We start from the raw sequence: 22,946 nt of genomic DNA, 5'->3' as shown, positions 1-22,946 counted from the left end.
CAATACTCAGACTCATAGAATCCCAGAGAAGAAAATTACTTAACCATTCCATCCACTAGTGATGGCCATCAACTTGGATGGCTTTAAAAGACAAATGTATGGAGCATAAAGTTGTGTGTCGAGGCTTCCCAGAAAATTACCTTAAATAACTCACAACTGACAACAGAATTATGGTTTGGTTTTTGGCAAATAATTTAGGGCCACAACTTTATTAAATACACAATTTTAATCCGAGTGTTGGCTTAGGCTTTTGGTTATTCACTCGTCCTTCCTAAAGAAGGACTATCCCCATCTGTCCATCCAGGACAGGACTCAATCAGCTGTCCCCTTAGGACAGGACTCACCTCATCTGCCCCACGTGGCAGGACTCACATCAGCTGTCACCATTGGACAGGACTCACCTCATCTGCCCACGTGGCAGGACTCACATCAGCTGTCACCATAGGACAGGACTCACCACTGTCCGCTTGGACAGTTCCTGCTCCGACTTCCGCATGGAAGTCAAGTAAACATACCTGGGAGTGAGGAGGTGGCTGCGCCCAGTCATTCCCTCCTCACCTTCACCAAGAATGTTCCTCAAGGCTCTTGCTCTTAAAATTGGGCCCACCATTCCCGCCAATGGCGGGATGGTAAGGACAAGAGTGTAAGCCCCGAGATTCCTTTAACGGAATACTTCTATATGGAGCAAACGGAGGTGAGGGTAGGCATCCGTGTGCCACCCCCTCTACCAACCGATTAACCAACCAAAAGCCTAACCGCCAACCTAACAAGTTGTGACAATTTGCTAGCGCAGTAGGCGAAAACCAAGAGGCACAGCCAATCAGCCAATTGGAAAAATTCCTACTGACCCCTGAATACAGGCGGCCCCGAAGGCAATAGCAATGTCGTGCTAACCTGCAAGAAAGAAAGGGCGGGTGGGAGGGGTTCAAACGCCAGGCAAAAATGTGACCAGAAAATGGTGGACGCAGCTTTAAGAGGGGCCCCAACAACCAATCAGATCCAAGGAATTTGCATACACACGCCCCCCATTACTCAGCATGAGCTGTGGCCTTACACAAACCAAACCCTAAGCTAAATTTCTTAACAGCCCTACCACAATCCGCTTTATATTATATGATATAAAGCGCTTTATCCCCAATGTTGGAGGCAGAGAGAGAGAGAGAGAGAGAGAGAGAGAGAGAGAGAGAGAGAGAGAGAGAGAGAGAGAGAGCGCCTTGAAATACCAGTTGCTGAGAATCACAAATGGAGAGAGTGCTGCTGCACTGAGGTTTTGCTTGTGGACTTTGAAAGGGCATCTCATTGGCTACTGTGATAACAGAATGCAGAGCTCTTCTTATGTTCTTATCTAAAAGCATCTAAGTCCTCTTCAGTGTTCTTCTTCAACCAGACCTTTGGCTGATTAAACAATCTATGGCCTTTCAACTCTGTCCGGGGGTATTGATTTTTTATTTTTTTTTGCTACCGGTATTATGTTATGTATTTTGTGTTTTTCTGTTGCAAACTGTCCTATATATAAATGATGGTGATGATGTCTGCAAAGCATTAAATAATACTGAGAATAAAATAAATGCTAACCATTTGGATGTGGGCCCATTGATGAATTCCAAGCACATCTGGCTCCAGAAGGTGGCATAGCTGAGCAAAGACCTCACTGCCCAAATGACACCAGCAGCCTTGATTTGTACATAGCAGCCAAGGTGAGAGGCAGTGTTAGAAGAAACTTGGTTTGCACCCCACCCCACCATTTGCAGGATAAATGACTTTTCTGTGGGAACCTTAGAATCTTGGGACCTGCTTTGGAGGGTCTGGGAGCATTCACTGTATTCACTGTTTTCTGTTGTTTCCCAACAGCTTACCCAAGTCTGCAACCATCCTAAATAGCTCCATAGCTCTTTCTCCATCAAAGACAAAGACTTAGACGTACTTCAAGAACCAGTGTTCTTTGAGCAAAAGTCCAGCAGTTGAAAAAGGTGACTATGAATAATAATTATTATTATAATGTTATTATTTATACCCTGCCCATCTGGCTGGGTTTTCCCAGCCACTCCAGGTAGCTCCCAACAGAATATTAAAAACACCATAAAACATCAAACATTAAAAACTTCCCTAAACCTGCATCCACAGAGATACTGAGTTCTATGCATCCACAATGAATAGTAGCAGAAAGGAGTAACAGTTCTTCATACAACATGACCTCTTTCTTATTTTGCATGTATAATACTATGTGAGGCCCCCATCTAGTGTGATCTGGGGTCAATATTAGACTTATGTCTAAGAAATAATTCAAATTCCAGTCCTGTTGGGATATCAGTCAGTTGTTTGTTCTTGTTTTTTTTTTTTTTGAACCCACCTTTTTGGGGTATGTATGCATTAGGAGTGGCTTACATAAAATGGCATGCAATTAAAATTGTGGCTACTTCTATCGGCTATGAAATATAGCATAGGTTGGAGTGGGGCACCCCCTATGTTCAAAATCTTAACTCTCATTAGGGCATAGGTGGGCAACCTGTTTCCTTCCAGATGTTGCTTGTCTACAGCTGCCAACATCTCTAACCATTGATAACTGCTGATAAGAGATGGACTACAACAACATCTGAAGGACTACAGGTTCCCCATTTCTGCATTAAGTCATGGTAGCTGTTATTCACTTCAACACATCTCTCTTCCCTGAGTGCTCACAGTTCAGGAATGGGAATCTCTGTCCCATGGGCTTTATTAGACCCACTATGGGTTCCTATTTGGACCACATGACTCTTTCCTCCAAACCATGCCCACCTGCCTCACACCTGACACTATATGTTATAGCTGAATGGTCAGTTGTCTGGCCCTGTTGTTCCTCCTTTCAGGACTAATATATTTTCCATCTTCAAGAACAAAACGAAGGGAGGAGTCAGGTATAGTAGCATATATAAATAACATCCTTAATGCTACAGTTGTAAATGGGATTGATAATAATAATAATGAACCTATGTAGATCATCAAACGTAATTGACAAGCATTAGTTTCAAGAGGATGGACAAAAGGAATTGCTTTATGCAACACATTATAAATTGATGGGAAGAGCTGCTTCAGGATGTTAGGAGGAACATTAGCATAAATGACTTCAGAAAAAGATCAAATCAGTGGCCATTATGTAAATCTTGTCCACAAAAAGTCTGCCCATTGCACTGACTGTTATAGTTAACTAAGGGTAGGAATGCAATGTTCAGAAGTAGTACAAACTGTATTATGATTCTGGGGCCAAGCAATAGGGAATGGGTCATACTCAGTAGCAGAGCATCTGCTTTGCATACAGAAGGTCCCAGTATTTGACAATACATGAAAAGTGCATTAAAATTGTCTTACAGGACAAAGTAGCTACCAAAATTAGGCATATTATGTTACATATTATGTTATTACAGTCTACTGGTGACTATGTGTCAGGGGCTGGGCAGAGGAGTAGTAGTGGTAGAGACCACCTCCCCATCCTGATCCTTTCAGGGAGGAGGAAGAGGAAGACAGTATAGAGTTACAACAGTTGTTTGTGAAAGGTTACAGCTCTGAGGCAGATGAAGGGAGAAGTTGGGAAGTAGTGGGAGAAGAGGAACAAGCAGAGCCGGAGCAGCAGCTGGCTGACATGCTGTCATTAGAAAGTATTCCAGACCCACCATCTCCCAGAACCCGGTGAGCCTTAATAGTAGGAGAGCAAAGAGCTTAAAGACAGGGCATTTAGTGGCACCCGTAGAGGAGGTGATGATGATGATGAATGAGGAAGGGGGCGAGACAAATGTGGAGATTCATTCAGGACAATGCCATTATCAAAGAGGCTGGGTTCTATAGCCTCTCTCTGTAAAGTCTGAAATAAAAAGGACTGTAAGAAACTTTTCCTTGTCTTTATACTTTCCTGGGCAACCAGCTGGGGGCCAGTGATAGCATCCTGATGTCCAGCAAATATCTGAGAAAATAAATAAATTATTAGCAGATGCCAAAATAATCCCTGGGCTGGTGCCTTCCTTGCTTTAGTGGGGAAGCATTTACCTCTGCCAGAAAGATCATCTATAGGTTTTGCACCTACAGGAGGGTTTCACTGGAGGGTTTCACCTTTAAATGCAAACCTAAATGTTCAAACAGGTCCTTTAGGAAGAAGGTGCTCCTTGGAGTTTCTTGCTCCCAAGTTCTTGAGGATTCTTGCTCCCAAGTTATTTAGGACTTTATAAGTACGAATGAAAACTTAAACTTTGGATGGCTGGCATTATATTGTCACTCAGTGCAGCTCTTTTGAGGGAGGTACTAAACATAGCTGCCAAGTTATCCCTTTTTAAAGGGATTTTCCCTTATGCTGAATAGGCTTCCTCGCGAGAAAAGGGGAAACTTGGCAGCTATGGTACTAAATGAGAAGATGCTCCAGTTAGCAGCCTAGATCTGTCCTATTCTTTACTAGCCACAGCTGCCAAATGAGATGCTTGAGCAGCCACTGAGGATAGAAGGATCTGACATTTTTTACTCATCCAGTTTCTCATTTTCCCCATCTTAGATTTCATTCAAGACATTTCTGCAGGAATTTGTACTTTTTTCATGAATTTTTTAAAATGAATTTTAGTGCCAATTCTTGCTATTAAGCACATTTTTCAACAACCTTTCAATGAATGTACACATTTTTGCTATCTATCTTCATATTATGTACCATATTTTGTATTTTTTCACTTGTATAAACTTTCCCTAACATAGGCTTCCCTCCACCACTCCCCCCAACCCCCCCCCCATTGGCTAGGGAACTGCATCACGAAACTTAGATGATGCAAATTTTGAAGGAAAGTTATATCTTGGTTCTCGCACTCTTTCAGAAAGTTTGAATCTGATAGATTTACCTTTAAATGCAAATGTAATTGATTATCTTCCCCAACATTAGTAGTTCCACAAAAAAACCAAGTTACTTGAACTTGGGTCCCACTGAAATAAATGGGAAAACTATATTCCTAGCAAATATACCTTTTGAGTATCGGATCCTGGGGATAAATCAAAGGAAAATGCATTAACCTTCCATTTCTGAATTTTCAAGAAGCATCTGGCTGACCACCTCTGAACAATGAATGTCAGACTAGATAATCCTTTGCTTTGATCCAGCTGGGCTAGGGATGGAATTTTCTGAAACTCCTGGAGTCAAGCTTATCCACACAGGATCCCCTGCCAATTCTTGTCTCACTTCTTAATCTCTACAAGAAGCAATACCCACTTAAAAACATGATGAATTCTTTCAAATTACATGCACTATTATAAACATTATTATACACATACCATTATTTGCATATGAAATGCATATACACTTCATGGTTCCTAAAGTAACTAGAGCATTTACATATTCATATGAAAATGCATGAAATTGTGTAAATCTATTTAATATATGTTTTTAGAATTATCCTGCAGAACATAGTACAACATGGACTTCACTCTTTTGTGGATAGTACTGTATACATATATGTATTTTTTTGCAGGAACGTTTAGTTTAGTTTCAGAGTCAAGCGTTTCCCTACTGAGGTCTGCACAGCAGCAAAACGGCTTGCTGACTCGTTAGAGTCTTTCTTAATTGTGAATCCCTTTTATCCCTCTTTAAAACAATACACATGAATCTGTGTTATAATAAAACAAACTAGTTTACTGTCAGATTCATACTTAGGTTACAAAATAAACCATATGTTACATATTAGGTAAAGGTAAAGGTAAAGGGACCCCTGACCATTAGGTCCAGTCGTGACCAACTCTGGGGTTGTGCGCTCATCTCTCATTATTGGCCGAGGGAGCCGGCGTATAGCTTCCAGGTCATGTGGCCAGCATGACTAAGCCGCTTCTGGCAAACCAGAGCAGCACATGGAAGCGCCGTTTACCTTCCCGCTGTGGCGGTTCCTATTTATCTACTTGCACTTTTGGGCGTGCTTTCGAACTGCTAGGTTGGCAGGAGCTGGGACCAAGCAACAGGAGCTCACCCCGTCACAGGGATTCGAACCGCCGACCTTCTGATCAGCAAGCCCTAGGCTCAGTGGTTTAACCACAGCGCCACCTGGGTCCCATGTTACATATTAGTGAGTCTTAACTACTCCTTCATAGCATCTATCAGCAGCAGAAGCTTAACTCTCTAACGGTCCAAACAAACAGACACAGAGATGACAGTTGGTCCTTCTTGGAATGTTGGAGTTGACTGACACATCCCACATTTTTGGTATAAATTTGCACATATTTTGTTGGGTTCTGACAAGAAGCAATCTAGTGCAGGCAACACTCGATTGGGTCAGAACCACCAAGCCCTGCTCGTAAATCTGTTTAAAATAGATTCCTGCTGCATCCCTAAGCTGGGCAGTTCCTTTGTTCTGTATGAAGCTACCAGTGTACAACTAATCTACAGAAGATTGCCTTGTTTGATCTGCACATTTCTTTGGTTGACTCATGAATGTTTAAAGTTCTACTAAATATGTTTTTGTGTGTCTTTACTAGAAAGAACTGCAGAACACATTTAGCCAGCGTGAGCCATGCCAGCTGCATCTTGCAACCAGTACCGTAGCAACTGGTTGGTGGCAGGGCACAACTGTTCTCCCAACTTCCAAACACAAAGTGCCACTGGCACTTACCAGAGGGAGCTTATTGATGTGCAGGTGCATAGCTACAAGAGTAGCAGATTGGCTGCACCAAGCTGCATCATACAATTATGAGCTCCCCATGCTATGAGAAACCAGGAGAAAGCAATGCCCCACCTGTATCACCACACTGGCCACTACTTTCTGCAACTTCTGCCATCACTACACTAGCTGTTGGCCATGCTTACAGAGCCAGATGGAAGTTGGAATCTATCAGCAATAGGAAAGCACCAGATTGGTTATCTCTGCTATAGAATGTAAGTGTGCCCATCAACATTAGCAATATAGGAGGAAAAGTGCTAAGGTTTTGTGCTCTCCTGGTATATATTTTATGAGGGTTTCAGTTAAACACTGTAACTTCCTCTCCCTCCACCTCCTTCTCTCTCTAGAGTTTTCTTCTTTTACAAGTATGACTGCATTAGCCATAAATATGTCTGCTGAAATCAAAGTGTAGGCACCTTCCTGTCTCTAGTTAAAGATGCATCTAAGGAAAACTAAATTGAGACAGGTTGCTTCCATGAAAAACCATGATATCTGTAAGTATACTCTGTTGAGTCTTAAGAGTAATGTATTGACAGTCCCCAAAGGGTTGGTTATGGTCATGAATCAGCTACCTATGCCTCAAAAAAGCCTGATGATAATGATCATTTATCCATCAAAAAGCTTCTGTTCCTTCCTCCTTATTTTTGCCTAGTAGTGGGTTTTTCTTTTTCAGTAACTTGAATTATTTAAATAAAAGCAATAAACCTTGGACTTAACCTTTGCCTCTCCAGCTGTGTGGAATGTCCCATGCAGGTCTTTTCCTGCTGTGTCTCATAAATGACCACTCCACACATCAAATGGGGGGGGCGACCTTTGTGTGGACACGCGCAGCCCCCTAATCCCAGAGGGCGCTCCCTGGAAGTTCAGGTCTGGCACCGCCTTCCCAGGTAGGATGCCAGGGGTCTCCGCCTACCCTGGCCTAGCGTCCAATCCTGCCTGGAGAGGTGTTGCCAGGGGATGGCCAGGTAAGGGGAGGGACTTTCCAGCTCACACAATAGAATTTAAATCTTACTTCTCCCACCCTCCACACCCTCATTCAAGTTTCTTTTGCAGGTTGAAAAGGATTTTTCCTGCATTGGCAGGTTTTGCCTTTCCGGTAGCAATACCTCACAACTTTGGCAGTTTCAGGCCTTGGGCGGAATTCTTTGGCGGTTTTCCTAGAGGGAGGGGCGTGAGGCAGAGACCTCACCCCCTTGCGGCAACAAGATTGGGGTATTTGGGGAAGCGTTGACCATACCAATAGGTGTCATCACTTCCCGCTTCCAGCGGCGGCGAACGGGGGGGGGCAGGCTCTCTCTGCTTGAACATATGTTCTCCAGAGCTAGCCCCAACCCCCATACATGTGGATAACCTCAAAGCCTCCCAGCCTTTAGTTCACTTCCGTCTGGCAAGTTGTGAAAATTATTACGATAAATGGCCTCAAAAGTTTTGCTTTTTAATATATCTTTTTAGCAGCACCTCCTCCTGTGCCCAGCCACATAAAAGAAGGAGCTGTGAACTCAAATCCAATTTGCACCCCAAGTACAGTAGATTTGCCTGGGGGCAGGGATTAAATTTGCATCTTGAAAATCCATAACATTCTTTGGTTTCAAATAAACAAAAGGTGCCTTTTGCGAGCCACTATCTTTAGAACTGGACGGTTGGAACGGACCCCCGAGGGTCCTCTAGACCAACCCCCTCCAGTGCAGGAATCACAGCGCAAGCATATCTCACAAAACAAGTTTGTTCCATCTTCCCTGTGAACAACCCTTCAGATACAACAGAACCATTCACAGAGTTGGAAGGGAACCACCAGGGTCATCTAGTCCAACCCCCTGAAATGCAGGAATCTTTTGCCCAACATGGGGCTTGAAACCACAACCCTGAGATTAAGAGTCTCATGCTTTACTGACTGAGGTTTGTTTATGTTTCCTGTTTTCTTTTCCCAAGCAGAGATAAAGTGTAAGCGTGGTGTCAGCTCCCGAAAAAAGTCAACAACTCTGGGGAACCTTGGGGTTCCCCCCCAAAAAAGAAAGGTCGGCAACAATGGGAAAGAGATCTTTGCACCACGGCGCCGGATATGCTTAAGACGGCCCTGTTCCCCCTGGTGCTTCATTTAAATTTATTTTTGACATCTAAGCAAATATCTACATCCCCACCCCTCTTCTTCCTATCTTTCTTTTCTGCTGCATTGGTAGTTGTGTTTTAATTTTTGTTTCCCCTCCCGTTTTTCCTTATCTATAATAAAATTTTGGTTTCATTCACCTTTTCCATGCTGAAATGTTACAACCTAACGGCCATGGCTTTGCCCCGCCCCCTAGTTTTGATCCTGGGTATGCCCCTGTCTGACAAGTCAAGATATCATAAATGAAGTGTGAACTAAAAGCATCTCCCACCTTTTCAGCTTGGAATGGCACTTTCTAAACCTTTTGGCAGGGTGTATATGTTGTTTTGATCCTGAAAGAGCGATTACCTTACAGTTGAAGCAACAGAGAGTTTCTTCTATTCTTTTCGACACCCATGTCTCTGTCACTGCTCAGGCAACCCGATAGCATTCCATCTCCATGTTTGAAAAGATACCCCAGAGAAACCACAGGGCAAGCCAAGGGAATGGGCCCTATCACTGCCTTCTACTGTCACCTACTGGCTTGTCAAGGAATAATGCCAGATTACTGCAGCAGTCTACTAGAGAGAAAGATGGGGGGGAGGGAGGGAGGGAGAGCGATAATAACATAATGATACCTGGAATTATATCCAATATTTATATAGTGCTTTACCTCAGTGCTCAGAGAATTTCATCTATATTACTTTATGAATCCTTCTAATAACTCACTAAGCCTATTAGTATTCCCATATTACAGACCTTATTGCCCGTATTGTGGGCATATTACAGGTCCATAGGGGAAGCTAACTGAGATTCTTTTATATAAGGGATGTGAGACCAGTGTGGAAAATGAGTGGGGGGGGGGCGTTTCAGGTGTTAAGGGGCACACAATCAGTCAGCATGCAGAGCAACCTTTACATTATATGCGTTAGCTTGTAAAAGGGTGTGTGTGTGAGAGAGAGAAATGTTAGTAATGTGAGAGTGTGCTGTTCTAGCCTCAGTTGTTGTTGTGGGGGGGGGGGGAAACGGAGTTATAAAATGGAATTGGTAGAGCCTCTGCTTTGAATGCAGAAAATCCCAGTTTCAATCCCAGATAATTCCAGGCAGATCGGGGAAATACCTCCTGCCTGAAACTTTGGGGCAGTTGTCTGACTCAATATAAGCAAGGTTCCTGTATTCCTTTGGAATACTTGGTTGTTGTCCTTCAGACTTTAGGTCTCCACTGCTGTTAATGGAGAAATTCTCTCTGAAAAATGTTATATGGTGACAAGTGAGGCAACCGTGTTTTCTTTTCTCTTCTTACTGCGCAGAATTGCAGAATACCCTCAGTCAAACAGGTGAGATATTACGGGTGTGGAATTTATTGCTTCTTTAACCTTGAGCCATGCACAACTTCTAACTGGTTGATTCCTTACCACGGCATTTTGTAGTAATCTTCTGTGCTCATAAAATGGGAAAATCCCTTTGCTTTTAATTGTAGCCACTGGTTACCAAATGTTTCACTGGAGCTTTTGGTAATATTTGCTCTTTAATCCAGTAGAGATGGTTGAGTGTTACAACAGTAGTGCTGGAGGGAAAGTCCAAATCTAATCCAGTGGAATTCATTTACAGTAACAGTTTTTGTTTTCTGGTCCCTGTCTCCGGTAAATCACTGCACCTACTTTGTCCTAATTTTTGCTTATTGGCTATTCCCTGCTTAAAGTATACTGTATATCTACAGTGCTATCATATGTATGTTTACTCAGAAGTAAGTCTCACTGGATTCAACAGGATTTACTCCTATGTAAGTATGCGGGTGGTGCTGTGGGTTAAACCACAGAGCCTAGGGCTTGCCAATCAGAAGGTCGGCGGTTTGAATCCCCACGAAAGGGTGAGCTCGCGTTGGTCGGTCCCAGCTCCTGCCAACCTAGCAGTTTGAAAGCACGTCAAGTGCAAGTAGGTACCACTCCGGCGGGAAGGTAAACGGAGTTTCCGTGCGCTTCTCTGGTTCACCAGAAGTGGCCTAGTCATGCTGGTCACATGACCCGGAAGCTGTATGCCGGCTCCCTCGGCCAATAAAGCGAGATGTGCACCGCAACCCCAGAGTCATCCACGACTGTGCCTAATGGTCAGGGGTCCCTTTACCTTTAAGTATGCATAGGATTGCAGCCTTAGTGCCAGAGGCTAAAATCCTCATTCTTCAGAGCACAATTACCTATTCCAGTCTCTCTAGTAAGGTCACCCATGACAAAAATCCATTAAGGCATTTATATTTTACCTTTCCTGAAAAGGTGGCATATATTGTTTGCTCTCACCCATTTTATCCTCACAATAAGGGCATGCTAAGGTGAGAAACAGTGAGTGTTTGAAGGCCATCTGGTGGGCTCCATGGCTGGATGGGGATTTCAAGTCCGGTGTTCCAGGTCTTTAATGAGCACTCTAACCACTACACTACAATGGCTCTCACTGGGTCCTTGGAGACAACCTCTAGTGTTGGGCTCCAGAGACAAGAGGGGCTATAGCGATGATTTCATCAGCCACACTACCATTGGGCCAAGCCCCGCTTCCTACCTTCCTTCCTTTGTAAGCACACACATTGCATTAACCAAATGGCCTGAAATAACATAGCAGTGAGTGGGGTGGGGTAGAGCAGGGTGGGGCTGCACTGCTTTCCTGACTCCTCATACCTGATTGGTTACTAAGAAGGGAAATACGTGCTAGTGCAGCACCATAATATGATGCTCCCAGTGATGCAACCACGCCTAATTTCTTATGAGTACTAAATGGGGGGGGGGGAGAGAAAACCATCCATGCCACCTTGACCTCATCATAGGAAAGGTGGGATATAAAAGCAATAAAATAAATAAATCATCCTTGTCCTAGCTAGACAGTTTTCATTGTGGTTGTCCTTTTGAGAAAGACTGGAGGAGGAGTTGCACTCTGAAGAATGGAATGAGACCCAGCCAGCACGGCCAGTAATCAGATGTGATGGGGGCTGAATCCCAGCAAACATCTGGAGTGAGCCACCCCCCCCCCATTCCTGGTCCTCATGGATCAATCAATGGTCCAGTAACCATTTTCAACAGTTACAGCTGTTTCCAAGCAGGGCATGAAGGTGGCAGTCTCCAGTATTAGTTGCCTCCTCCACCCTGCATTCGGAGCTATACCTCCTTGTTCATCCATCATTTCCATCCTTTCCCCTCTTTCTGCCTCCCTGGGGGTGTGAAAGAAATAAGCTGGTAGAGATACAGCCTTTGAAATGTTCTCTGTGCATTTCCTTTTCTTTTTAAAATACATTTTACAACACAAATTTACTGCTAGAAATCAAGTCAATCAAGTGGGTATGGAAAACATTTTTCTCTAAGGGTTTTTCTGGGGGGAGAGGGCAAAAAAATCCATATTGCTATATATTGTTTCATTTAATAGTGGATCACAGAGAACAGGGAGCTAGGGGAAAGATAGAACAGCCCCGTTCCAAGTCATGTTTAGTATAAAATTCTTTCGATTATTTATCCATTATCAGCTTTAATGCTGGCAAATTTGTTCCCCTTGGTGATTTTAACATTCACTAAATTAACATTAATGATGCTACACTCACTGAATTTCTATCACTGTTCGGATTCATTACATCCATAGTCACATTGTCTGCTTGCTTTCTCTGTCTCAGAGATATACTGTAACAGTTTTCCAGTAAATTGAATACTTACCTAATCCCTCTCTGATCATTTTTATAGTAAACTGTGAAGTTTATTTCATGGTTGATGATGAGTTCTCGGGGGGCGAGGGGGGGGGAGAGGAGAAATTCATTAATTATTTATCTCCTGGAAACTATTTTAACAAGGATTTATCTGACAGCTCTATTTTTAATGCAAAGGTTTTTTAATTAAGTTGTTTTCAAAGAAAGTTAAAAGTGCAACCTCTGAAGACATCAAATCCCTTTTTGCAAAAATAATAATAATGAAGAATAAAATAAGAATCCTTTCTGAGATATCATCTGTGACAGGCTTAGATGGACCTTGGCATTAGCAACCCATCATTTGAATATAAAAACTTGTGCACTGCCTGCCAGCCCCCTTTCTTTCAAAGAATATTTAAAGTCAAGCAATGTGATTATGTATTACTCATTGTTGATTTCTTTTCAGAGAACACTCAGGGTTAATTAATCTGGAACAGAAATTGATACAGTTGATCGATGACATGTTGCTGAGCACACACACACAACCAACTAGCCTGGAGGGGCCTAGAATCTCAGCAAACATTAATTGGGGTGGTTTTTCATATTACAATGGTGTGCGGGGGCGGGTGGGGTGAGGAAGCATTAGAGAACTAACAGAACACGGTTTTTGTTGTTGTTATGTTCTACTATAACACACAAAGAAAAAGAACACATGTTGAAACTAGAGGTGCCATCTCTAGATACAAAAGCAGCATTCATATGCTATCCTGTCCCACTCCCACTCCACCCTGTGCAAATTTGTTTGTTTTTGTGCATTCCATGAGGAGTACAGTAAAAAGTAGGTGTGCTTCCTTCCCTTCCACTTGTTTGTAGCCCTTGAGACCAACTAGAATGATTGCGCAAGGCTGTTGTTGTTGTTGTTGCTGCTGCTGCTGCTGCTGTTGCTGTTTCATTCATCAATTGTCTCCAGGCAAAAACCTCTGATTTTGATACATCATCAAGACTCAAGTGAACTCAGTCTTCTTAACTTTATTTTTCAAGTTGAACTGTGGTCTAAACCACTGAGCCTAGGGCTTGCCAATCAGAAGGTCGGCGGTTCGAATCCCCACGACGGGGTGAGCTCCCGTTGCTCGGTCTCAGCTCCTGCCAACCTAGCAGTTCAAAAGCATGTCAAAGTGCAAGTAGATAAATAGGTACTGCTCCAGCGGGAAGGTAAACGGCATTTCCGTGCGCTGCTCTGGTTTGCCAGAAGCAGCTTAGTCATTCTGGCCACATGACCCAGAAAAACTGTCTGTGGACAAACGTCGGTTCCCTCGGTCAGTAAAGCGAGATGAGCGCCACAACCCCAGAGTCATTCGTGACTGGACTTAACTATCAGGGGTCCTTTACCTTTATTATTCATTTCTCTGTCTTTCAACCCAGGATAAACATTGCGCGTTGAGGTCACCGGATTCCCCCCAATAAATTCACACACACACGTTAATTAAGTTTAAGGCTTTTGGCATTATTTTGGCCAGGGCCGTCTTAAGCACCTCTGGCGTCCTGGCGCCGTGGTGCGACGGATCCCTCTGGCGCTCCCCTGCCCTGTTTCCCAGTGCGGCTGGCGGGCGGGCAGGTGCAGCGCGGCTGCAGAGGCCGCTGCTGCACGATGGGCAGGCGGGCTCAGCGTGCATCGCTACTGCCGAGGGCGCTGCTGCACGGAAGAGCGGCCAGCGGGTGGGCGGGCACAGCTGCGGTGCACCCCCCTGGCGGGCCGGCGCCGTGCGCCACCCAGCCTGGCCGTAGGGCCGGCCCTGATTTTGGCCACAACTTTATTAAATTACAATCAAATGTGAGTGGTTGCTTAGGCATTGGTTAACCCATCTGTCCCCCACCCTGGGACAGATTCTGCACTGACTTCCTCTAGGCATTTTGTGGAAGTCAGTAGGAAAACATTCCCTGAGGGAGGACGGAGCCGGGTACCTCAGGCCCTTCTTTTGTCCTCCATCGAATGTTCCCCGAGGCTCAATTTGCTCTGTGTTAGGCCCAATCCCCTAATGGGGTACTGAAGAGAACCCTTCAACCCCCAGGATTCTTTTAACGGAATACCTCTATAAGCAGCAGCAATTTAGCGTAACTTTCCAGCCTTTCCATACTCCCCTTTCCAGCCAATCTCTTACCAACCAATTTTAACCAATGCCTAACTGCCAACCTTACAAGTTGTGACAATTTGCTATGCAGTAGGCAAAAACCAAATGGCAACAGCCAATCAGCCAGATGGCAAAATTCCTACCGGGCCCCTATCCCAAGACAGGCGACCCCATGACCGGCACAGCAATGTCAATTCGCAAAACACCCTTAAAAAAGGAGGTGACCGGGCAGGAGATCCGAAGCGCTTGGCAAAAGTGAAAGCAATATAGGCACACAGTGGGTTTTTATAGGCTAGGGGCTGACCCATACACCAACCTGCAACAATCCTTTCTACCCAAAAACAGCACCAAAATGCCCAGTCATCCCATGGCCATCTTGCCTAATCTGCCTAGCAACCCAGGGTCATCCTGATTCCCCTCCCGCAACGCGTGTTCTCCATGATTGGAGAACCCATTAAATCATAGAGAATAGCAAGATCACATTCTTTGGTTGGTGGCCAGGATTGTGAATGGTCACAGCTGGCAAAAGTGTGTATAAATCATAGACTCATTAAACTATAGGGTTGGAAGAAGCCACATGGGTAATCTGTTCAACCCCCTGCACTGCAGGAATCTTTTGCCCAGCATGGGGCTCCAACCCACAACCCTGAGATTAAGAGTCTTATGCTCTATTGAATGAGCTATTCCAGGGTGGATAAAAATGTTCCAAAACCTTTTCTCCCACTGTACTGTACTGAATTCACCCTGTAACTGGTTACACAATGTTGACATGACAAGAAAAAAAGAAAGAGAGGAAGGTGTAGCAGATAAAGGTCTGCAACAAAGGTGCTGTTTAATAAATTTTTATGTTGTGAACTGCCCTGAGATCCACAGATGAAGGGTAGTACCGTAAGTGAGTGAGTGAGTGAGTGAGTGAGTGAGTGAGTAAGTAAGTAAATCTGCTCAAATGAACACTCAAATCCCTGATGGAACAAACACATCTTGACTATAGTGTTGTTCATATATTACATTCAATGACTGCTGTTTCCTGAGATATACGGATACCAGCCAACCTATGCACACCACAGTAGAGCTACACAGATAAACATATATACACACTTTCACACAAACACTTGTACATTTGTAGAAGCAGATTTTATCTGTGCTCAGTGTAATGTGCCGACAAAGTGTGTTCTCCTTCATGGAGAGCATGTGTTGCGGTGGGGTCTGACAAGACACCCCTCTGTTGCTGGGCAGGATCATTTAGATGGCCATGACTGTGATTGGGTTCTTCTGGGTTGTTGGGGAGATTTCAATGTTGCCAATTTTGATGGACAGCCCAGAGGCTATACATTCTCTGCACGCAGTGTTGAGCTTCCTCTTTTCGCTGTGTGCATCGGATCACATTCCCACCCTCCCTATACTTATGGCTTTTGCGTTTGACCTTGCTGTGCCTGTCATGGGGTCATCTGCTTTTGGGGCAGGGGCCTGGTCGGAATTTTTCCATTTTGCTGATTGGCTGGTGCCTTTTGGTTTTTGCCTATTGTGTAGCAAATCATCACAACTTGTAAGGTTGCAGTTAGGCATTGGTTAAAATATTGGTTGCTGGAGGGGAAGTGGGTGGCTGTGCCTGCCCCTCCAATGCTGCTGCTGCACGGGGAATTCCGTTAAAGGAATCCAGGGGCTCGCCATGCTTTTGTCCATATCCCCGGCAAGGGGTTAGGGCCACGCAAGAGCCCCTGGAAGCATTAGGGGAGAGGCAAAGGGTCTGACGCCCAGCTCCATTCTCTCCCCAAAATGTTTTCCCTTTACTGACTTCCACGGGCGGGCGGATGTCAGTTCTGTCCCCGAGCGGGGACAGATAGTTGGAACCAATGCCTAAGCAACCATTCACATTTGTATTTTAATAAAGTTGTGGCCAAAATTATGCCAAAAACCTTAAATTTAAATTTCTGTGTGATGTGTGATTTATTTGAGGGTGGCTTGGGGACCTCGACATGCAAACCTCATATGATGTAAGTGAAGAGCAAAGGGCTAGATGAACTTCCCAGGAAAATCCCAAACTGCCCTAACCAAATTTGAGGAACATGACCCTAGGCAGCCTTTCATAATTATTTTTATTAAAGATTTTTTTGGGTTACAAAGGTAGTGCAATGTCTCATTTTTCCATGCATCATTTTTACACATCAATTTTACTTGTTGAATGAGACATTATGAGGAAGGGGGGGAAAGAGGTGGGTGGGATGGGGAGTTGGGTGTGGTGGATTGCCGATGTTTCTGTTTTTCTTGATATGTGTAGGGGTTCGGCGTCAGCGTCGTTTGTGCAGGTTCTCTGTTGTTTGTTCGTGTTTCTTTGTTGGTGAGAGAGGTCAGGATTTGTCTTAGAAATTTCAGTGGCAGTTTTATTGTTGTGTCTCATATCCAGGGTCAATATTTTTAAAAACATTCCCCAAAAAACCACACAAGTTGCTCCAATAAATGTTCCTGGTTGTTGCAAGGGATCTTGGGAAGCATATCTTAGAATACCTGCTGTTACACTGACGTGCTCAACATCTCTGTATGTTGCTTGACTGATAGCTTATACCTGTCTGTTTCTCATTTTATACAATTTGCTGTTACACATTTAAGGATGTGTGTGTGTTGGCTCTGCTCTCTTTTCATTATGATTGCCTAAATATTTTGGAGAAATGTGCCCTTTTCAATGCCAGTTTCATCCACCTACTTGCCAAACAAAGAAACGTGCCCTTTAATAGCAAGATGATTTGCTAAATGTCATAAAATTATTTGGGAATTTTCTAACAAATCTCCTGCTCGAGAATAGAGGGGCAGAAGGGGTCAGGGAAATGCTGATAATACATGTTTCAGTGATGTAAGGCTTTTTTATATATAATAGAAATCTTGAAATTCAATCAAAAATAGATTGCAGATAATACCCTTATTTCAGAAAGTACAAAGTTAAAAATGGGTTACTGCGCTTGCAATAATCCACCTTGCTCATAAAATTTAGGGGTATTATAAAAACCCTTAATGATCTGTGATGGACATGACATGGTGGTGGCCTCGGTAAATCTGGAATAAACGTAAAAGGGGGAAAATACTATGACAAGTTTTTTTCACTTATATCTGTTTCCTTTCTAAAGATAAATGAGCTGATATGTTTTGCCCTTGAAAATTCTCTCTCATCTACTTCCAAACCCTTAAGTTTAATTGAAAGGTTTCTTTCGCCCAGACAGATAATTAGGTAAATTGAGAGCTGCTTACCTTCAGATGAGGCCCCCCCCCTCATTTTTTCCTCTTAGTCTCTTTCTGTCATTTTATGTAATGGTTTATGCTTGGAATACATTTTTGGGTATTAATGAAGTCTGGTTTCATGTTTGCAGATCACAGCATTATGAGTCAAGTCCCTCTTTGATTTCATCTCTCTCTATTTTTTGTTATTGCAAGTAAGGAAATAACAAACAAAAGCCAACAGATTCGACGTATTGAAATGCCGCAACTGGCTGTGTCCCTGACGTATATAGGTGTAAAATCTGTGCAAACTGGGGCATGCTTGGAGAAATCACTATTCTCTCTTTAAACTCTCAGTATTCCTATTTATTCCTCAGTATCTGAAGAAGTGTGCATGCACACGAAAGCTTAGTTGGTCTCTAAGGTGCTACTGGAAGGAATTTTTTTTATTTTGTTTCAACTACGGCAGATCAACACGGCTACCTACCTGTAACTATTCCTATGGGTACAATATACAATTTATATACCCCTGGGTTAGATCCATACTAAATTAGATTACCTTGGGTCCCACTGAAATTAATGGAAGAAGTTGTGACTTAAGCTTCATTAATTTCAAGGAGATGTAGGTGCAACTAAGTCAGTCTGGTCTAAGACTCCAAGGGAGAATACTGCCACAATAAAGAGGAGATGGGGTTTTTAGGCAGTGTTCTAGAGACAAGCGTGGGGAGAGAAGAAAGGGTGAACAGTAAATGAACTTGTGTTGAGAGGGAACTGAGATGGGATGTCTGAAGGGGCTGAAAATAAAACTGTCAGTATCCTACTGCCTTTACATAAATCTATCATGCAGCTGCACACGAGAGATCTGTTGGAATGTTGAATACAGTTCTCCCCACCCCAACTCAAAATGGGTAACATAGAGCCTAGAAGGACAGGAGAGCACATTGAGACATTTTTTCAGTTTAGTAAAAGGACAATCAAGAATGACGATACTTTTTTTTTTCTTTTTAGGCACGAATAGTTCTCTGTCCTGTAGTTTTTAAGGGTGCTGAGAGTTGTTAGGAGACTATTATTCCCCACACAGAACTGTAATTCTCAGAGTGGTTTAACAATCAATTCCTCTTCTGGAAATTGTAGCTGTGTGAGGGATAAAGCAGTCTCCTAACAACTATTAACACCCATAAAGGACAACAGTTTCCAGAATTGCTTGGGAGAAGCCATGACTGTTCAGCAGAGACTGTGAGTGATAAAAACTACACATCTCTGTAGGGGCAGAGTGGGGGACAATAAGAGAGACAGCGTAAACTTTGGGAGTGCAAAAGAATTAATTAAATAAGGTGCCCAAGCAATATATTCTGCAAACTAAGTTGCTGACAATTCCTGCAGAGATAACACCCTTGCCAGCTCTCCTGTACAACCCTGAAGCAGGCTTGGGGTTCTGAAGTAACCTACATTGCTGATTGTTGGTGGACCTCTCTAACAGAGAAAGGAAACTGTGACACTCTGTGTTGATGATAGCACAGGGCATAATGAAGAGCAGAATGGTGGCTGCAGGAAGTCCTTTCATTGGCACCCAGAGAAGCAGCTTGTGGCTTGTGTGAATTGGATTGTAATTACAGTATCAGTTACAGTTTCTGGAGTTCAAAGGCTTTGTTCATGCAGAAGCAGGAACAATTCACAGGAGCAAAAGGACTGAAAGAAAGAAAAAGCAGACATTTTGTCTGGAGAGAAATAAACAAACAAAATGGCTCAGCTTTTAGGGGTGGAGTTAACTTAGAGAAGCTACAAGTGAGTGCTGGCTAGATTGCTAGACAGACAGTATCCTCTTGTGGCTTAAAGGAATACAAGCATTAAATAAAAGCTTAAGAAAAGGAATTGCAATTGCTTTTCTCCAACACAGGCAACTGCAGGGGACATTTTCAGTGCAGCAGCAGAAACAGGAATAAGGCTTCAGGATGCCTCATGCTAATCTCTCTCTCTCTCTCTCTCTCTCTCTCTCTCTCTCTCTCTCTCAACATACCACTAGAGGGACTTTAATCAGACAAAGGAGAACTTTGTTACTGTGCCTTTAAAATAACCATAGAGGTTATAATTTGCTTGAAGCATTTTGCCACGCAGGGACAAGAAAATTGTTCTACAGTGGTACCTCGGGATGCGTACTCAATCCATTTCGGGGTGCCGTTCGCACCCTGAAAAGTACACAGCCTGAGTGGCGCTTTAGCGCATCCGCGGAGTGCTGAGAGAGCACTTCTGCACATGCGCACAGCGCGCAGCACGGTTCTGTGCACACGTGAAACACGCAGAATGTTTCTGCGCATGCACACGTGGCAGAAGTATGCAACCCGAAAGTATGTAACCCGCAGCATACTCAACCCAAGGTATGACTGTATTGCATAAAAAGTGTGCACGAAAAGCCTCTCAGAATTCTGTATTCTACATTATTATTATCATTGTTATTGTTATAATTTATACCACCCTATACCCAGGGGTCTCAGGACAGTTACATGTGAGCAGAGAAAGTGGGGGGGGGGAGGCAGTATACACATTAGCTGGCTTGTGCCATGTGTTTCTAAATTATGCTTTGTATCTATTGTGTTTAAAACCTAAATGTTTGTATCTTTGAAGGCTATCTGTTTGAAGAGTGAAGCTACATAAGGGGGGGGGAAATCACTATTTTGTATTTTATTGCGCACACCAGGCTAAAATCTACCCCCTCCCAACTCAACACAGTACGAATAATGGCCACCTTGTTGTCAGGTTCAGTCTCGAATTTGACATACTTTCCACTACAACAATTACCTTTTCTGTCTCTGGCTAATAGTTTTCATTCAGAATTGCTGCAATCTGGATAAAATTAGACTGGACAAGTGATTACCTTGAACAAATGGCTGAGACATTTGTCTCAGAGAGCCTAATATTCTCCATGACAGATGCCCCAGCCAACAAATAGGAGGATGATTTGAAGGTACGGCGAGAAGAGGCTAAGATCTTTTCTTATTCTTACTCTACCAGACAGCCACTCCACTAACACAAATTAGCCCTTCCCTAGAGACAATGGTTTAGCAAGACAATAGTAGGAGAAGATAATTTATTTTGAACAGGAAGATGGATCATTTGTAAATGAGAGTTCTGTGTGGGAGAATACCATCTGAGGAATATTCCACCACTTAACTACACATAAAAGTTTTGTTCAGCAGATATTGAAAGACTGATTCACAAACTATTTGGTTTAATTGGGTTATATTTTTAACCCATCTGATGTCAGAGGTTCTGAGCCAGTAATAAGAGGCAAAAACAAAACAAATGTTAAGATTCTCCATAGTCAACTTTGCCCCAATTAGAAAGATAACCCTACAATAAACTAAATTATAACATTTCAGATTTTCTATGGGTTCACCGCTGTGCCCATTTTTGTCTCATGAACAAGACTGTTGGCATTGGCAGGAGAAGTAGTAGCAGAAAGGCAAAATAGAGAAGAAAATGCATGTAACACAAAATACATATTTAAATATGGAATTTATCTTGATGCATATGTTTATAAATGTATTTTACCCTATGAATTTGGGCATGTTTTTGAGCTGAAAACTTTATCACAAAAGAAGTGTGAAAACTGAAAGGTAATTAAGTTTCAATCTTCTCATTAGGTCAGAAGATGCAGATCAGGTCAGTTCGCTGTGGGATTTATAGTTGAACTTCTCAGGCATCAAATCTAGAACACCCAGAGCCAAGTCATCCCCCATGGATGAGTGCCTGGCCTCTCCACAAAGTCCATACTCCTCTGAATTATTTGTTCCATTGTTAAACTGTGCATTACCTGCCTTGTCTACATCTAATACATGCAGATTGGTGCATATGTCCAAATTGCATATATTTAAATTGGCAAAACACGGTCAATGGAAAAAAAAAATCTGATGCAACCGTTTATGAGTGCATCACAATGCTAGTGCAGTGTTTCATTTTTATCTGTGTCTTCCTGGACAGCAGTAAAAATTATGATTAAAACTAAAGGGGGGTGCCAGCACTGTGCTAGCAATTCCCCCCTTGAGTTGTCCCTCCAATGGGGTTGTGTAGTGCAGCCACATGCATTTTTTATATGCGACAGCAGCACAACTCACCACCATTTCCACTGTGTCCCCAGATGCCCGTGTGTGTGTGTGAAAGAGGGGGGGGGGAGAGGGAGAGGGAGAGGGAGAGAGAGATTGGCTCCCATGTGTGGTGGCTGTCCACTAACTTCGTTTACCCAAAATGCAATCTATAGTTTTATGAAACTAGGTCGAGGCATTGCATTTTCTGCTAGTTGGACTGGTAAGGGACCTTCTGGGTCCATGCAGTTCTCAGCCAGTGCATAGTTGAGCTGACTGTTGATACCGGGCCTGCCATGTACAAAATCAGGGCTTACCCTTTCATTAGGCAAAGTGAGATACCAAGCCGCCTACCGAACTCCTGCTGCCCCTAGTTTCAGTTTTAGTCTTCAACATTGAACTAAGATTCAGCCATCAAATTACTGGGCTTTTGTACATAGAATGATATGAGGTGGCCTGTGGTGGAGCTACATGCTCTGGCACTGGGGGGCGGAGAGCAGGCAGGGGAGGGGCCGACGTGTGTCCCAGGGGTGTGGTGCTCCACCTGTGGGGGGGCGTGGTGCCCAGCACGGGTGGGGAGCTGCCGCAATGGCACCCCACCAGGATCATTCTGCCGGGGGCGATGTGCTCCCCCGCACTCCTCTTCCTCTGCCAGTGGAGGTGGCCTCATGTCCTTTGACTCAGGAAACAAATGCCTTGGGCTAGCCATGCTGCAATCCTACATGCTACTCATCCACAATGTTCTGTTGCGGGAGGGACTAGATAATTGGAGCAGTGGAACATTTTGTTCCATTTGAATATAAAACCATGTAATTTGGAGAAAGAGAAACCCTAATCCAGTAAAAAAAATCAGATGTGGTGACTTTTAGAAATATTCTTACAAAATTCATTGGGAAGGGGGGCGGATTAACACTTTCCTAATTTTTGCACATTGAATTATGGAGGATTTAACTTCTACTGGACCAACCTTGTCACTGATGCTCTGCTGTTGAGCAACTTACTGAATGTCATTTTGCGGCTTGGACGTCCAAGAATTCCTCAAATCTCTCCAGAACAAGGAGCAGCTTCAAATAAATGTGTTTCTCTCAGCAAGGAACCAAATGGGAGTCAGAGGTGAGAAAAGTGACTGGCAGTTTGAATTAGCTT

The 22,946-nt window shown here is 43.5% G+C and overlaps 1 long non-coding RNA gene across 2 annotated transcripts in view; it reads left to right on the top strand.

Annotated features, from left to right (window-relative positions):
• The first annotated feature begins 1,599 nt into the window (after window positions 1–1,599).
• Window positions 1,600–22,946, top strand: part of LOC148686567 (uncharacterized) — a 34,167-nt gene continuing 12,820 nt past the window's right edge. The window contains exon 1 of one of the 2 annotated variants that reach the window (XR_015948786.1): window positions 1,600–1,970. This is a non-coding gene — a long non-coding RNA (uncharacterized LOC148686567). Of the gene's footprint in view, window positions 1,971–22,746; window positions 22,914–22,946 lie in introns of those variants that run through there. The other variant, XR_015948784.1, reaches the window with a different exon arrangement.

This window comes from Zootoca vivipara, chromosome Z2 (genome assembly GCF_965207765.1).
Source record: "Zootoca vivipara chromosome Z2, rZooViv2.hap1.1, whole genome shotgun sequence".
NCBI classification, from domain to species: domain Eukaryota; kingdom Metazoa; phylum Chordata; class Lepidosauria; order Squamata; family Lacertidae; genus Zootoca; species Zootoca vivipara.
This window is presented reverse-complemented; position numbering and strand designations above follow the sequence as displayed.